The 17,140-nt window shown below is 40.5% G+C and overlaps 1 long non-coding RNA gene and 1 pseudogene across 2 annotated transcripts; both read right to left on the reverse strand.

The window, feature by feature from the left end:
• Positions 1-555: 555 nt before the first annotated feature.
• LOC102138560 (elongation factor 1-alpha 1 pseudogene) lies at positions 556-2,313 on the reverse strand (annotated as a pseudogene). Its single transcript, XR_012416919.1, has one exon. The product of XR_012416919.1 is annotated as an elongation factor 1-alpha 1 pseudogene (transcript).
• A 1,588-nt stretch (positions 2,314-3,901) lies between these two features.
• LOC141407515 (uncharacterized) lies at positions 3,902-15,171 on the reverse strand. The gene is made up of 2 exons (XR_012416920.1): positions 14,946-15,171; positions 3,902-9,601 (listed from the first exon to the last, which is right to left on the reverse strand). It is a non-coding gene; the product is annotated as an uncharacterized lncRNA (long non-coding RNA).
• Between the last annotated feature and the right edge of the window lie 1,969 nt (positions 15,172-17,140).

Below are 17,140 nucleotides of genomic sequence, written 5' to 3' on the forward strand. Positions count from 1 at the left end.
CCCTTCAATCAAGTATTATAAAAATTCTTGAAATAAAGTCATAAAGGAAGGTTGAGGAAAAACTAAAGTATTTGCCTTCATTTACTAGAGATTTTAACAGAATGCCGTTTGAGGAGATGCAAGAATGTCGCCAAGATTTCAACTGAAGTGGTAAAGGAAACCTATCTCTAGACGGATAAAGAGAACAGCTGGTTGGATTTGGTAGGCTGAGAAGTCAAAGGCTGCAAGATGGGTGGCCACAGGGGTGTCAGCTGAGATGCCACTCCAGCTTGAAAGGTAAGAGGCTCTTGGGAAAATTAAGGAGCCACATATATATATATTTTTTTCTTGTTCATCTTTTCTGGTCAGGCTTTTTTAAAATTTAATTTTTTTTAGGTTCAGATTTTTTTTGTTTATTTAACTATTTATTGAATTTTTTTTATTTCAGTGGCTCCTAGGGTACGAGTCATTTTTAGTTACATGAATAAATTGCATAGGTGAAGTCTGAGATCTTAGCTCACCATTCACCTGACTAATGTACAATGTATGCAATAAGTAGTTTTTAATTTCTTGCCCTTATTTTTTTTTTTCCTCATTAAACTTTTTTAATGGGTCTCAAAATTCTGTGACAAATTTTTGGTCAAGTTGTTTCCATTAACAAATACTGATTTTAAAAACTAATAACTTAAAACTGCCACACACAAAAAAGAAAACCAAAGTGGTCCACAAAACATTCTCCTTTCCTTCTGAAGGTTTTACGATGCATTGTTATCATTAACCAGTCTTTTACTACTAAACTTAAATGGCCAATTGAACAAACAGTTCTGAGACCGTTCTTCCACCACTGATTAAGAGTGGGGTGGCAGGTATTAGGGATAATATTCATTTAGCCTTCTGAGCTTTCTGGGCAGACTTGGTGACCTTGCCAGCTCCAGCAGCCTTCTTGTCCACTGCTTTGATGACACCCACCGCAACTGTCTGCCTCATATCACGAACAGCAAAGCGACCCAAAGGTGGATAGTCTGAGAAGCTCTCAACACACATAGGCTTGCCAGGAACCATATCAACAACGGCAGCATCACCAGACTTCAAGAATTTAGGGCCATCTTCCAGTTTTTTACCAGAACGGCGATCAATCTTTTCCTTCAGCTCAGCAAACTTGCATGCAATGTGAGCCGTGTGGCAATCCAACACAGGGGCATAGCCAGCACTTATTTGGCCTGGATGGTTCAGGATAATCACCTGAGCAGTGAAGCCAGCTGCTTCCATTGGTGGGTCGTTTTTGCTGTCACCAGCAACGTTGCCACAACGAACATCCTTGACAGACACATTCTTGACATTGAAGCCCACATTGTCCCCAGGAAGAGCTTCACTCAAAGCTTCATGGTGCATTTCGACAGATTTTACTTCAGTTGTAACATTGACTGGAGCAAAGGTGACCACCATACCGGGTTTGAGAACACCAGTCTCCACTCGGTCAACAGGAACAGTACCAATACCAACAATTTTGTAGACATCCTGGAGAGGCAGGCGCAAGGGCTTGTCAGTTGGATGAGTTGGTGGTAGGATGCAGTCCAGAGCCTCAAGCAGCGTGGTTCCACTGGCATTGCCATCCTTACGGGTGACCTTCCATCCCTTGAACCAAGGCATGTTAGCACTTGGCTCCAGCATGTTGTCACCATTCCAACCAGAAATTGGCACAAATGCCACTGTGTCGGGGTTGTAGCCAATTTTCTTTATGTAAGTGCTGACTTCCTTAACAATTTCCTCATATCTCTTCTGGCTGTAGGGTGGCTCAGTGGAATCCATTTTGTTAACACCAACAATTAGTTGTTTCACACCCAGTGTGTAAGCCAGAAGAGCATGCTCTCGGGTCTGCCCATTTTTGGAGATACCAGCTTCAAATTCACCAACACCAGCAGCAACAATCAGGACAGCACAGTCAGCCTGAGATGTCCCTGTAATCATGTTTTTGATGAAGTCTCTGTGTCCTGGGGCATCAATGATAGTCACATAATACTTGCTGGTCTCAAATTTCCACAAGGAGATATAAATGGTGATACCACGTTCCCGCTCAGCTTTCAGTTTATCCAAGACCCAAGCATACTTGAAGGAGCCCTTTCCCATCTCAGCAGCCTCCTTCTCAAATTTTTCAATGGTTCTTTTGTCGATGCCACCGCATTTGTAGATCAGATGGCCAGTAGTGGTGGACTTGCCCAAATCTACGTGTCCAATGACGACAATGTTGATATGAGTCTTTTCCTTTCCCATTTTGGCTTTTGGGGTAGTTTTCACGACACCTGTGTTCTGGCGGCAAACTCGTTGTGAAAAAGCTCTTGCCCTTCTTATACCCTCCTGTTTCTGAGTCTCCAAAGTCCATTATACCACTCTGTATACCTTTGTGTACCCATAGCTTAGCTCCCACTTATAAGTGAGAACATATGGTATTTGGTTTTCCATTCTTGAGTTACTTCACTTAGAATAATGGCCTTCAGCTCCATCCAAGTTGCTGCAAAAGACATTATTTTGTTCTTTTTATGGCAGATTAGTATTCCATAGTGTATATATAACAAAGTTTATTTATTCCCTCATTGGCTGATGGGCACTTAGGTTGGTTCTATATCTTTGCAATTGTGAATTGTTCTGCAATAAATATATGCATACAAGTGTCTGTTTGATGTAATGACTTCTTTTCCTTTGGGAAGAGACCTGGTAGCGGGATTGTTGGATCAAATGGTAGATCTACTTTTAGTTCTTTAAGGAATCTCCATACTGTTTTTCCATAGTGGTTATACTAATTTACATTCCCACCAGCAGTGTAAAAGCATTCCACTTTCACCGCATCCATGCCAACATCTATTGTTTTTTGACCTTTTAATAATGGCCATTCTTGCAGGAGTAAGGTGATATCTCACTGTGTAATTTGCATTTCTCTGATGATTAATGATGTTGAGCATTTTTTCCTATGTTTATTTGTATATCCTCCTTTGAGAAATGTCTATTCATGCCATTTGCTCACTCTTTGATGGGATCATTTGTGCTTTTATCTTGCTGATTTGTTTGAGAATCTGGATATTATTTCTTTGATGGATGCATAGCTTGCAAATATTTTCTCCCATTCTGTGGGTAGTCTGTTTACTCTGCTGATTATTTCTTTTGCTGTACAGAAGCTTTTTGCTTAACTAGGTCCAATTTAATTTGGTTTTATTGCATTTGCTTTTGGCATCTTAGTCATAAGTTATTTGCCTAGACTAATGTGTGAAAGAGTTTTCCCAGGTTCTTTCTGGAATCTGTGTAGTTTCAGGTCTTAGATTTAAGTCTTTGATCCATCTTGAGTTGACTTTTGTATAAGGTGAGAGATAGGAGCCCAATTTCATTCTTCTACATTTGGGTAGCCTGTTTTCCCAGCACTGTGTATTAAATAGGTCGTCCTTTCTTAGATTCAGTTTTAAGAGCAAGATTTTAACTCTTAGTTTTCTTTCCAGAGCTGTAACAAATTACATCTCATATTATAAAGGAACATACTCTATGCAAAAAGATATTTATTATAGACTTCCCTGAAAATATTTTGTTAAATAAAAGGACCCCAAAGTAATCAATGTCATCAGCTCCAAATTCTATCTGAATGAACTGTAGCATAGACATAGAGACAATTGGGAAGATATTTACAGCAAATATATTAAGTCCAGGGGCTGCAGCACTGAGACACTGGGAATGGCAGCAGGAGAGGCCCCATCCTTCAGGCCTGCTCCGGGGTATGTCTCTGAGCCCTATGCCAAACCTCCTGTGCTCTTGTCTTGTTTCCAAGCCTCTTCTCTAGCCCTACATTTGATTCTAATTCTGTAAACGACACAATATTTTTCCAATACGTTCTGAAGTTAGCCAGAATCCATTGCTGGGTCTTGCAAACAAAAATACTGACTTTTACAACCTTCCAATTTGTCTTTTATTTCTCTGTTTTTCTTTCACCCACAAATTTCTAGATATATTCTTTTTAATTAAAATAGTTAAGAATGATCATTCAGGTGGTTACATAGGTTTTTGTGGATTTTATAGATACACAACCATTATCAGTACAGGATAAGAAATCAACTAAAAAAATCAGTAGCATTATATATGCCAACAGCAAACAATCTGAAAAAGAAATCAAGGAAGCAATTCCATTTAGAGTAGCTACAAAAATTAAAATACCTAGCAATAAATTTAACCAAGGAGGTGGAGGAGCTTTACAATGAAAACTATAAAATATTAAGAAAAGAACTTGAAGAAGACACAAATAAATAGAAAGATATTCTGTGTTCATAAATTAGAAGAATTAATGTTGTTAAAACACCCATACTATAAGTAATTTACAGCTTCCTTGCAATTCTTATCAAACCACCAATGACATTCTTCACAACAATACAAAAAAAAATCCTAAAATTTATATGGGACCACAAAATACCATGAATAGCCAAAGCAATCTTAAGCAAAAAGAACAATGCTGGAAGCATTACATTACCTGACTTCAAAATACATTACGAAGCAACAGTAACCCAAACAACATGGTACTGGCATGAAAACAGACACATGTACCAATGGAACAGAATAGAGAATCCAGAAGTAAATCCATGAATTTACAGCTGGGTCATTTTTGGCAGAAGTGCCAAGAACACACAATGGGGGAAGGACAGTCTCTTCAACTAATTGGTTCTAGGAAAACTGGATACCCACGTACAGAAGAATGCATAGACCCCTATCTCTCACCACTTACAAAAATCAACTCAAAATGGATTTTTTGAGTTGTGCTTAACTGTAAAACCTGAAACCATGAAACTACTAGAAGAAAACATGTGGGAACACTTCTTGACATTGGTCCGGGCAAGGATTTTTTAAAGATAAGGACCCAAATCACAGGCAACAAAAGCAAATTGGGATTATATCAAACTAAAAAGCTTCTGCACAGTGAAAGAAGGCAAAGGAAACAATCAACACAGTGAAAAGACAACGTATAGAATGGGAGAAAAACTATGCAAACTATGCATCTCACAGGACATTAATATCCAGAATATATAAGGAACTTAATTCACTAGCAAAATGATAATAATTTGATTAAAGAATAGTCAAAAGACCTGAATAGACATTTCTCAAAAGAAGACATACAAATGGCCAATATGTGTATGAAAACAATGCTCAACATTGCTAATCATCAGGAAAATTCAAATAAAAATGACAATGAGACATCATCTCACTCCAGTTAGAATAACTATTATCAAAAAGACAAAAATAAATGCTGAATGTAGAGAAAGGAGAATCAAACACTATATTTAAATTAATACAGCCATTATAGAAAACAATCTCAAGTTTCCTCAGAAAACTAAAATTAAAACTATCAAACTATTCATCAGTCTTCCTTCTGGATATATATTCAAAGGAAAGAAAATCAGTATGTTGAAGAGATATCAGCAGCACTGCCATGTTTATTGCAGCACTATTCACAATAGCCAAGATATGAAATCAACCAAAGTGTCCATCAATAGAGGAATGAATGAAGAAAACCTAATATATTTACACAATGGAATACTCTTTTGCTCTGTAAGAGAATAAAATCCTGTCATTTCTGACAACATAGATAAGCCCAGAGGACAGTATGTTAGGTCAAATAACTCATGCTCAGAAAGATAAACACCCCCATGACTTCACTTATATGTGGAATCTAAAAAAGCATGATTTCATAGAGGTAGAGAGTAAAATAGTGGTTACCAGAGGCTGTGAACAGGAGAAGAGGGGGATGGAGAGATGTTGGTCAATGATTACAAAGTTACAGTAAAACAGGAAGAAGAATGAGTTCTAGTGTTCCATTGCACAGTAGGGTGACTATAGTTAATAACATAGTGTATATTTCAAAATAACTAGAAGAGAGAGTTTCGAATGCCCTCACCACTAAGAAATGACAATATTTGAGATGATGAATATGCTAATTACCATAATGTGATAATTACATAATGTATACATATGTCAAAATGTCACACTGTACCCCATAAATATGTACAAGTGTTATATGTCAATTAAAAATGTAATAAAACTGAAAAATACATGAAAAATTAGTACATTTGCTATGAGAAGATGTGTTTCACATTCCAAAGTGACTTTTAAAAACTTTTCCAAATAATAGTTATATATCAGTTAGAAGTTTCTAAATCATGTTAGTAGGCAGATTTTTTTCATACAAGGAAAGTTAATTGTACAAAAATAATTTCTTTCACAGTTAAGTTTCCTAACTATCAAACTTCCCAGCTAAGCTTTCTTCTTAAAATGTCTGTTATTATCCCAGTTAAGGAACTATATATAGGAGCTCGAATTTTCATCAGATTGATGAAATGTCAGCTCCTTCAGAGAATGGATTTTCAGTAATCCATCTGTTAAATGGTTGGGTTTTTTTAAGTATGAGATTTCACAATACAAGATAAGAGGAAAATATTTAGATCCTTTAGCCATATTATTTTGACAAAATGGCATATTTACTCAATAGAAGGTCTTCACAAGTAATTGTAGTTTCCATCAAGGCCAATTCTTACGCTCAGCTGTAATTACTTTGGATTTTCTGTAGTTCACATCTCATTCTCTAGCTTACTTACAAAGAAAATTGTGATTAGAATTTAGAATTTTCAAAATTGTCCTTGAAACTCTTTGCCTCTTCCTAAGGGAAGAAATTTAAATCTCTTTAAAACTGATGATTTGACTGGAAGCCTAACATGAATGCAAAGTTGGTGAGAGATCATATCAAAGTCACATAGCTGATCAGTGGCTAAATCAGGACTTTAATATAGGTCTTTTGCTCCAAGGCTGTGTTCTACTTATAGCAAAATATTGTATTTTTTTAGGTATCACTATTTTAGAACTTTTTTTGAAAACAAACTGAAACACTCTTTTGTGGGTACACGTAAATGTCTCAATTGCATTCTTTTTGTACTTTAAAATGCACTTAGTAATTTTAGTTCCTTCAATGTTCACATATCAAGCAGTTTATGTTAGTGGACTTTAAGGTTGAATTTTAAAATATTAATGTTTAAACCAATTAAAGATGCAATAATTCAACTTGTTTGAACACTTTTTCAATAAGATTTGGATTTCTTAAGAGCATTCTAACAGTAACAAAAGATTCTAATTGTCTTTAATTTATTGAAGAAATATTATTGAGAACCAACCACGGGCCAAGAACTGTTCTGGGAACGTGGGATGCCTCAGATAACTGAAAAAAACCCCACAATCTCTGCTCTCATGAAACTAATATTTTTAAAAATTATGAACAGACAATAAACAAAATGGAAATGGAAATTCTTTGGAAAGTTTGAATAGAAAAGCAACATAACCTGGCTTATGTTTTAAAAAGATAACCATAAGATAGCCATAAGTACTATATGGAAAGCATCCTAAGAGGGTGGGAGAAGATGAGGGTAGAAACATGAACACTACTTGGAAACATATTACAATAGTCTATTGAGAGATGCTGGTGGTGTGGAAAAGGTGATAGCCATAAAGATCATAAGCATGTTAGACTCAGGAAATATTTTGAGGGTAGAGCCAAGAGGATTTCCTGGCAAATAGAATGAGATGAAGGAAGGATTTAAAAATGCATCCAAGGATTTGGAGTACACAACAGGAAGGATTAGCTGCTTTCAACAGAGATGGGAAAGAATTTGAGAAGCGCAAATGTGGGGAGAAAAGACTAAAAAATGATTAACAGCTCGGACGGGACCAATGACATATGTCTGTCTCCATGTATTTCATAAAAGAGGCCACATGCTTTTTGGTGGGGGGTCTCTTTGCAGTGAGTTGAAACGAGAATGATGAGTTGTGTTTAAATGCATACCTGGGGTCGGCCAGGCACGGTGGCTCATGCCTGTAATCCCAGCACTTTTGGAGGCTGAGGCAGGTGGATCATCTGAGGTTGGGAGTTAGAGACCAGCCTGACCAACATGGAGAAACCCCGTGTTTACTAAAAATATAAAATTAGCCGGGTGTGGTGGCACATGCCTGTAATCCCAGCTACTCAGGAAGGCTGAAGCAGGAGAATTGCTTGAACCCAAGAGGCGGAGTTGCGGTTAGTCGAGATCGTAATACTGCACTCCAGCCTGATCAACAAGAGCAAAACTCGGTCTCAAAAAAAAAAAAAAAAAAAAAAAAAAAAAAAAGAAAGGAAAAGAAAAAGAAAAAGAAGTAAACGAATACCTAGCGTCTAGTAAGGAGGGTCAAAGTCCTAGGAGCTAGAAGACATTTGGCTTTCAGAGACTTTTATTCAGTACCATGGACAGCTTCAAACCAAAGCTGTACACCAAGGATGTTCAATTTTTGACTTCCCTGGGCCACACTGGAAGAAGAATTTTCTTGGGCCACACATAAAATACACCAACACTAACGATAGCTGATGAGCTTTAAACAAGTCACAAAAAAAAGCCTCATAATGTTTTAAGAAAGTTTATGAATTTCTGTTGGGCCACATTCAAAGGCATCCTGGACTGCATGTAGCCTGCAGACCACAGATTGGACAAGCTTGTTCTAGACTGTCAGTAAACTAAACCAGAGGTTCAGTAATCCTACTGTGGAAATTATTCATTTATTTACCCCCACATTCACCAGTTCACTTATTTACTCAATTACCCATTCACTAGGGCAACAAAAACAAAGCACAGTCTTTTTTCTCAACATAGAAAAGCAAACAAATGAAAATAAATACCTCTGTTTTATTAATTGGACCTTATGATGTATAACAGTTTTTTCTTCCAAAATTTTATATAACATATACTTAAGAAATACATAAACTACCTATACGTTTCTTAATGGTTATAATTAAAATGTTTTTGTAATCTTTAAAATTTCAATTGAAACATGTTATGAATTTGGTGAATCTCTCCGAAAGCAAACAACTGTGCCTAGAGTTTGTTCCTTCTGGTGGGTTTGTGGTCTCACTGACTTCAGGAATGAAGCTGTGGACCTTTGCATTGAGTGTTACAGCTCTTAAAGGTGGTGTGGGCCCAAAGAGTGAACAGCAGCAAGATTTATTGCAAAGAGTGAAAGAACAAAGCTTCCACAGCATGGAAGGGCACCCAAGCATGTTGCTGTTGCTGGCTAGGGTGGCCAGCTTCTATTCCCTTATTTGTCCATTCCCACATCCTGCTGATTGGTCCACTTTACAGAGTGCTGATTTGTCCATTTTATAGAGTACTGATTGGTCAATTTTACAGAGCACTGATTGGTCCATTTTACAGTGCTGATTGGTCCATTTTACAAACCTCTAGCTAGCCACAGAGTGCTGACTGGTGCATTTTACAATCCTCTTGTAAGACAGAAAAGTTCTCCAAGTCCCCACCCTACCCAGAAGTCCAACTGGCTTCACCTTTCAATCCCCCCTCTAAAAAGGACACCCCAACTGCTGTTGGGAACTGGGCAATGACCACTCTAACTACTTCCTGTTGGATAGGGGCAAAGAAGGAGCTCTGCAGTTGTAGTGTCCTCCAGAGGGGAACTTTCTAGGTCAGTCAAAGGGCCAGTGGGTTGATCCAGGTGTCCTCAGCAGAAGTTGTTAGTTGAGCTCATTTGGGGTTCCATTTGTAAGAGCATCTGTAGCTTGATGGCCTTGATCCTGGAGGAAACAAATTTGACAAGAAGGTTAAAAATAGAAGGTCCAAAGGTGAGTAATAGCAAGATGGCTGTCACAGGACCTAGAAAGGGAGAAACCACGTGGCCCAACTCCAGACGTTCGTATAAGAATGTGAAAGGCATTGTCTGATTTCAGAAGCCTTTTCCTGTGAATGCTGGGCGGCATCTCATACTATCCCTGACTGGTTAGTGTAAAAGCAACACTTTTCCTCTAAGAAGGTGCAGAGTCCTCCTTTCTCAGTAGTGAGGAGGTCTAGGCCTCAGTGGTTTTGGAGAATCACTGCTGCCAAAGAGTCTATTTGGGAGTGTAGAGTAAGGATAGATTTTGTTATTTCTTGCAAACTTTTGAGAGTGTGTGGTAGTAGGATAATGAAGTAGATAAACCTGCTATTCTGGTTCCTACAGCAGTGGCCATTCCTAACCCTATAAGTAGAGGTATTAGTTGTGTGGCCCTGCGCTGGTGGACTTGAGCTTTACGGGGCACTGATAGGGTCTGATTTCCTGGGGCAATGTTAATGTTGGGACTTAGGAAGACTAAGGTGGGGGTGCCTGTCCAGTTGGTGGGGAGGCAGATATATGTTGAAGCCCCACATAAGAAGAATATGCCTTGGCTGGGTAGACAGAAAAGTACCCTGGCTTCTCTCTCTTTCCCTCTCTCTCTCTGACTTTCTGTGTCTTTCTCTCTTTCTGACTCTTTCTTTGTTTCTGTCTTTTCCTCTCTCTCTCTTTGACTTTGTGTCTTTCTCTTCTCTCTATCTCTTTCTCTCTGACTCCCTCTTTGTCTCTCTGTCATTAACCACCCCGAGGGGAGAAAACTATGACCCCAGGAAAGTCCCCATTCTGTTTCAGTTGGGGAATACTGGGACTTAATCTCTTGGAAAGTGTTGTCCCATACCAAGGGTCCTTCCACAGGTATTTCTAATGTGAGGTTCTACCTGGCAGCAATTTTGGCCTCAGTGTCTGCCTGACGGTTTCCTTCTGCCTTTTTTCCTTCACCTTTTTGATGGCTTTGGCAGTGTAAGACTGCCATCTCCTTGGGTTTTTGCACTGTGTGCAATAAGTCCATGATTTCCTTGTGGTATTTAATGGAGGTTCCCCCAGAGGGTAGGAACTCCCTTTCTTTCCATATTGCAGCATGGGCAAGCATGCTATTTGTATACACATATTTATTCTTTTTCCCTTTCCCAGTTCTAAGTCTTGGGTAAGCGCCACTAGTTCTGCTAACTGGGCACTGGTTCCTGGGGGAAGAGGCTTACTTTCAAGTGCTTACTAACTATGGCATGGCATAACCTGCCCTTTGTATCCCATTCTCCACAAATGAACTTCCATCGGTATATAGGTTAAGGTCGGGATTAACTAAGGGGACTTCTAAGAGATCCTCTCGGGCGGCATAAATCTGGACTATAATTTGTTGGCAGTCATGCTCAATTGGTCCTCCATCCTCTGGGAGAAAACTGGCAGGGTTGGGGGCCACACATGTGTGTATTTGAAGCAATGGTCCCTCAAGGAGCAGCACCTGGTATCCAAGCAGGCGGTTGTCTGATAATCATAAACTTCGTTTGGCACCTAGTATGTCATTTGCATCATGAGTAGTCCAGACAGTGAGATCCTTTCTTTGTATTATTTTGATAGCCTCTGATACTAAGACAACCACCGCCATAACTACTCCTAAACAGTGAGGCGAGCATTTTGCAACTATATCAATTTCCTTACTTAGGTATGCCACTGGTTGTGGGATTGTTTCACGAGTCTGAGTAAGGACTCCAAGAGCTATTCCTGCTCTCTCTGTTACATGTAAAGAGAAGTTTTGTCCTATGGGAAGGCTTAAGTCTGGAGCTTGTACTAGGGCCTGGTTTAAGGTTTTCAAGACTGTTTCTGCCTCTGTTTCCCATTCTACTAGAGGAGTATTTGCCCTCTGGGTCTCCTTGATTAGAGTATAAAGGGGTCTGGCTATCTCACTGTATCTGGGGATCCATAGTTGGCAAAAGCTGGTGATTCCAAGGAACCCCCACAGCTGTTTTAATGTCTTAGGGTGAGGATAAGCCAGTATAGGCTGTATTTGTTCCTTGCTGATGGCCCTGGTTCCTCTGGCTAAAATTAAGCCTAGATATTTGACCTGCTGTAGGCAGAGTTGGGCCTTCGATTTAGATGCCTTGTACCCTTGATTAGCTAGAAAGTTTAATAGATCTAGAGTAGCCTGCTGGCGTGGGGCTTCTGAACTCATAGCCAAAAGAAAATCATTCACATACCGAAGGACCAGAGTGCCTGGACTTGAAAAGTGGCCTAGATCTTGGGCCTGCCTGACCAAACAGATGAGGGCTATACCTAAACCCTTGGGGCAAGACCATCCATGTAAGTTGGGATGTGTGGTCTATGGAATCCGTGAAAGCAAAGAGAAACTGGGAGTCGGAGTGCAGGGGAATACAGAAGAAGGCATCCTTGAGGTCCAGACAGTGAACCATTCTGCTTCCTCTGGTATTTGAGAGAGCAGGATATAGGGGTTGGTTACAACTGGATATAGAGGAATTACTGCCTCATGATGAGTCTAAGATCTTGCACTAGTCTCCACTGATCATTCAATTTTTGTACTCCTAGAATTGGGGTGTTGCAGGGACTGCTGCATTTTCTTACTAAGCCTTGAGCTTTTAAATGTCTAACAATATCCTGTAATCCTTTATGAGCTTGAGGCCTTAAGGGATATTGCCTTTGATAAGGAAAAGTGGTGGGATCTTTTAGCCTGATTTGGACCGGGTGGACATTTTTTTGCCCTTCCAAATTGTCCTTCCAATGCCCAGGCTTCAGGGTTGATTCCCTCCTCAAGCAGGGGACCACAAATGGGTTACTTGTTCCTCATATTCATGTAGATAATAGCTCCATCTTTGGCTAATATGTCCATCCCTAACAAGGGTGTGGGACTTTCCAGCAAAACAAGAAAACAAGAAAAGAGCAAAGTCTCCCAGTTACAACTGAGGAGGTGGGAGAAATACCTGGTTACAGGCTGTCCCAGGATTCCTCAGATGGTAACGGACCTTGAGGACAGCTGTCCAGGATAGGAGATTAACACTGAGAAGGTCATGCCAGTGTCCAGGAGGAAGTCAATTTCCTGGCCCTCAATGATTAAACATACCCAAGCCTCAGTGAGGGTGATGACATGAGCTGGTGCTTGCCCCAGGCACCTTCAGTCCTGTGTTGCCCCAGAACCTTTGTCCTCTGGGCCAGTGCACCTTCCAGTGATTGCCTCAGCATAGTGAACATGGGCGAGGAAGCAGCTTCTCGTTGGACAATCTTTTTTAAAGTGTCCTTGCAAACTACACTGATAACAAGCCTTACTGGGTGATTGGCCTGCTCCACTTTCTGTCCTCTCTGAACCACCAAGGTTTGTTTTTCTAATTGCCATGACAAAGGCTGTGGCCTTTCTCTGATCTCACTTTTCCTTTTCGGCCTGTTCCTCTTGGTCCCTATTATAGAACACTGAGGTTGCCAGGTTTAGTAATACCTCCAGATTTTGTTCCGGGCCCAGGGCTTGCTTTTGGAGCTTTCTCTTGATATCTGCAGCTGATTGGGTAATAAACTTATCTTTGAGGATCAATTGACCCTTGAGGGAGTCAGGTGGCAGGGAGTATATTTTATTAAGACCTCCTGTAGCCACTTGAGGAAGGCAGAAGGATTTTCTTCCTTTCCCTGAGTTATGGTGGACATCATTGAATAACTCATGGGCTTTTTCCTAATTCTCTTTAGTCCTTCTAGAACACAGGTTAACAGATGTTTACAACTCCGATCCCTATGATCTGAGTCTAGGTCCCAGTGGGGATCCGTACTGGGGATGGCTTGCTGACTGGTAGTGAATTTGTCCCTTTCTTCAGCTGTCATTCTACCATTTACTTGACTAAGATACCAGGTATCTCCAAACTCTTGAGCGGCAGCTAAAAACATTATTTTCATTAAAGGTCAGGGTTTGGTCTAAAAATAGCATGACATCTCTCCAAGTGAGGTCGAAGGTTTGCCCTAGACCCTATAGGACATCTATGTACCTATCAGGATCATCTGAAAACTTCCCCAGGTCTACCTTGATCTGCTTTAAATCAGAGAGGGAGAAGGTTGGGCCAAATTCCCCTCCCACTACAGTTTGAAGGGGACATAACCGATAGCCGGGGGTTTTTGTGGTCCTTCAGAGATTTCTTTGCTTGTTTCCCTCTGGGCAGGGGAGATTAGAGGAGACTTATCATTAATAGGAAGGTGAGCTATAGGAAGGCTAGGATATGGAGGTAAGCTCAGAGGTCCTCCTGTGGGATGTAAATTGCAGGCTTTGCATAGTTGTGGATTATCCTTCAATGAAAAGACAGCTTGGACATAAGGTATTTCACTCCATTTGATTTCCCTCTTACAGAATAGGTCAAGCTGCAGGATAGTATTATAATTTATACTTCCCTCAGGTGGCCATTTTTCCCCATCAGAAAGAGAATTCTGGAGCCAGGCCATAGTGCAGAAAAAAATGAGCCACCTCTTTTTCAGGGTTTGGGGGTCAATGCATTTCAAGGGTGAACCTGTTGATGCCTGAGTGTTTCCCATCGGAAAGAAAAAAACGGCCCATGGTTTTGATTTTTCCCCCCACCCCAAAACTGCAATGGTCCCTGGACCCTGCTGATTGGAATAGTTGTACTCACTGACGCAGCAGCAGAAACACTAGTTTTCCTCCTAGACCACAAGAAGGACCAAGGAAGGTTAGATTTAGTGGCCCTTACTGACGCATTCTCAAAAACCTGTTAGAGTCCTCAGTGTTTTCTAGGTGCCTAAGGAAAGAAACGGAGTCCTGAAATTTATACTAGAAATCATTCCTACAGGAGAAACTAGAAAAGCACCAGAATCACGGAGTGGTTTTTAGAAGTGGGACTAGCCTCAAAGAAGAGAGGCAGGAGGAAGTTTGTCTGACAGGCGTTAGGACCCAGGAGGCAAGGGTCAGGATAGATAGGATAGATGGGTGAGTCCTGCTTGGGCGATGTGACTTTGAGAGTTCCGCTCATGGCTACAGGGTCAACCAACTTTTTGTCAGGACCCCAGAGCTGAATGGCTTTCCTCTCTGTCAGCCCTCAGCTCAGCCCGGAAGTATGGGAAAAGAGGAAGCTGGTTCCAGACAAACCAAAGCTACCAACTCCAAAGAGTTGGGGGTTGTTAGAGAGCCCTTTCCCAGAAAGCCTGACACTTGTGTCTTTAGTCCGGTGGCCAGGCTAGTCACTTTTACCTGGCCGACAGGTGCCCGGTGTTTAACCTCCAAATTCCAAGGAAAAATAGGACAGAAAAACAAGTGAAAGGGATCCAATGTTACTCACCACTTGGCAATAGTACCTTGATGATCGCCAAGATGTGTCCAGAGCTTGTTCCTTCTGGTGGGTTTGCAGTCTTGCTGACTTCAGGAATGAAGCTGCAGACCTTCGTGGTGAGTGTTACAGCTCTTAAAGGTGCTGTGGACCCAAAGAGTGAGCAGCAGCAAGATTTATTGTGAAGAGTGAAAGAACAAAGCTTCCACAGGGTGGAAGGGCACTCCAGCAGGTTGCTGTTGCTGACTGGGGTGGCCAGCTTTTATTCCCTTATTTGTCCCCACCCACATCCTGCTGATTGGTCAGTTTTACAGAGTGCTGACTGGTCCATTTTACAGAGGGCTGATTGGTCCATTTTACAAACCTCTAGCTAGCCACAGAGCGCTGATTGGTGCATTTTTACAGAACACTGACACATTTTACAAACCTTTAGCTAGACACAGAGCACCGATTGGTGCATTTTACAATCCTTGTAAGACAGAAAATTCTCCAAGTCTCCACGTGACCCAGAAGTTCAGGTGGCTTCACCTCTTACAACTACAGGTTGAGCATACCTAATCCCAAAATCTAAAATTTAAAATGCTCCAAAATCCAAAACGTTTTGAGTACTGACATGATGCCACCAGTGGCAAATTTCACATTTGACCTCGTGAGAGTTCACAGCCATAACTTTATTTTATGCACAAATATTATTTTAAATATTTTAGAAAATCCTACCTTCAGCCTATATATAAGGTATCTATGAGACATAAATAATTGTATGATTAAACTTGGATCCCATTTCCAAGGCATCTCATTATGTATATGCAAGTATTTTAAGATTAAAAAAATAGAAATTTAAAACATTTCTGGCCCAAGCATTTTGGATAAGGTATACTCAACCTGTATTATGTAATGTCTTTGCCTCACTTTGCATTTGAATTCTGTATTAATTTTCTGAGGCTTTCATAACAAAATAGCATAAACTGCATGGCTTAGAACAAAAAAAAATGTATTATCCCACAGTTCTGAAGGTCAGAATTCCAAAATCAAGGTATCAGCAAGTTTATCCTCCTTCTGCAGGTCTAGGGAAGGACACTTTTCAGGTCTCTCTCCTAGCTTCTAGTAGCTCTGGGCTCCTGGCTGCATAGTTCCAATCTGCACATAATATTCTGTCTGCATGTGAATCTGTGCCCAAATTTCTCTCTTATCTAAAGTAGAGACATCAGTCATATGGATTAGGAACCCACTCTACTCCAATATGACTTTATCTTAACTAATTACATCTGCAATGACCTTATTTCCAAACAAGGTCATATTCTGGGGCGCCTGGGCTTAGGATTTCAACTTATGAATTTTGGGGCAACACAATTCAACTCATAACAAGTTCACAATATTGTTGGTGTCAAGTGATGACCAAAATTTACAGTGTTTCTTTATTGAGGTCCATGGACTCCTGTGTCAGCAGATTTCTTTCCATGTCCACAGGTCCCAAGTTATAAAATATGGGTGTACAGAGACTTCCACTTTAGACACAGGCTCTAGGGGGGTAATATTAGAAGGAATTGAGCTCTTTTATTGAGCTATGATAGCTGTATTAATTGTGGCTCAGAACAAGCTCAAGGATGCCAAAATCAAGCGTCACATTAATCAAGCTCCCCTCCAGCTTGGTCATGGAAGATAGTATCTGAGGGTAAAGTGAGGCAGTAAATAAGAATTGAGGCCAGGCACTCAGTGAGGTCATTCTGCTAAACCCAGTCAAACACCCAGGAAATAGGTGTTGGAGTGGGGTGAAACCAGATGATAAGTGAAGCTGTAGTGCCAGAGAGTGGAGATGCTGGGGTTATATTTAAACCTAGGTAACACTGAATGAATTCCCTACCTGAGGTTATCTTACACGCCAAATCCTGAGCCTTTAACGCCACACATTTCTCTAATCGTCGGAACCATGTGGGATCTCTAAGGAGTCCGTACAAGAGCCTTGAGGGCTTTTGAGCACCCTATGTACAGTTTTCTCCCAATGTGGTAGAGCTTCACGGTCTCTGTTTCAGAACATGACCTTCACTTGAGGAGGGACATGGGAGCTAGCAATGGTCCTCCTTTTAACTGTTAGGATTTCACATTTAAAAATTGTTGAACCTAACGAGAAGACAAGTGTTATGGCTCATTCCAGTTTTCCTAAAGCCATTTGAACAAATATTTCTTTAGATTGGTTAAAAGTCCAAGGT

This window comes from Macaca fascicularis, chromosome 8 (assembly GCF_037993035.2).
Source record: "Macaca fascicularis isolate 582-1 chromosome 8, T2T-MFA8v1.1".
NCBI lineage: Eukaryota > Metazoa > Chordata > Mammalia > Primates > Cercopithecidae > Macaca > Macaca fascicularis.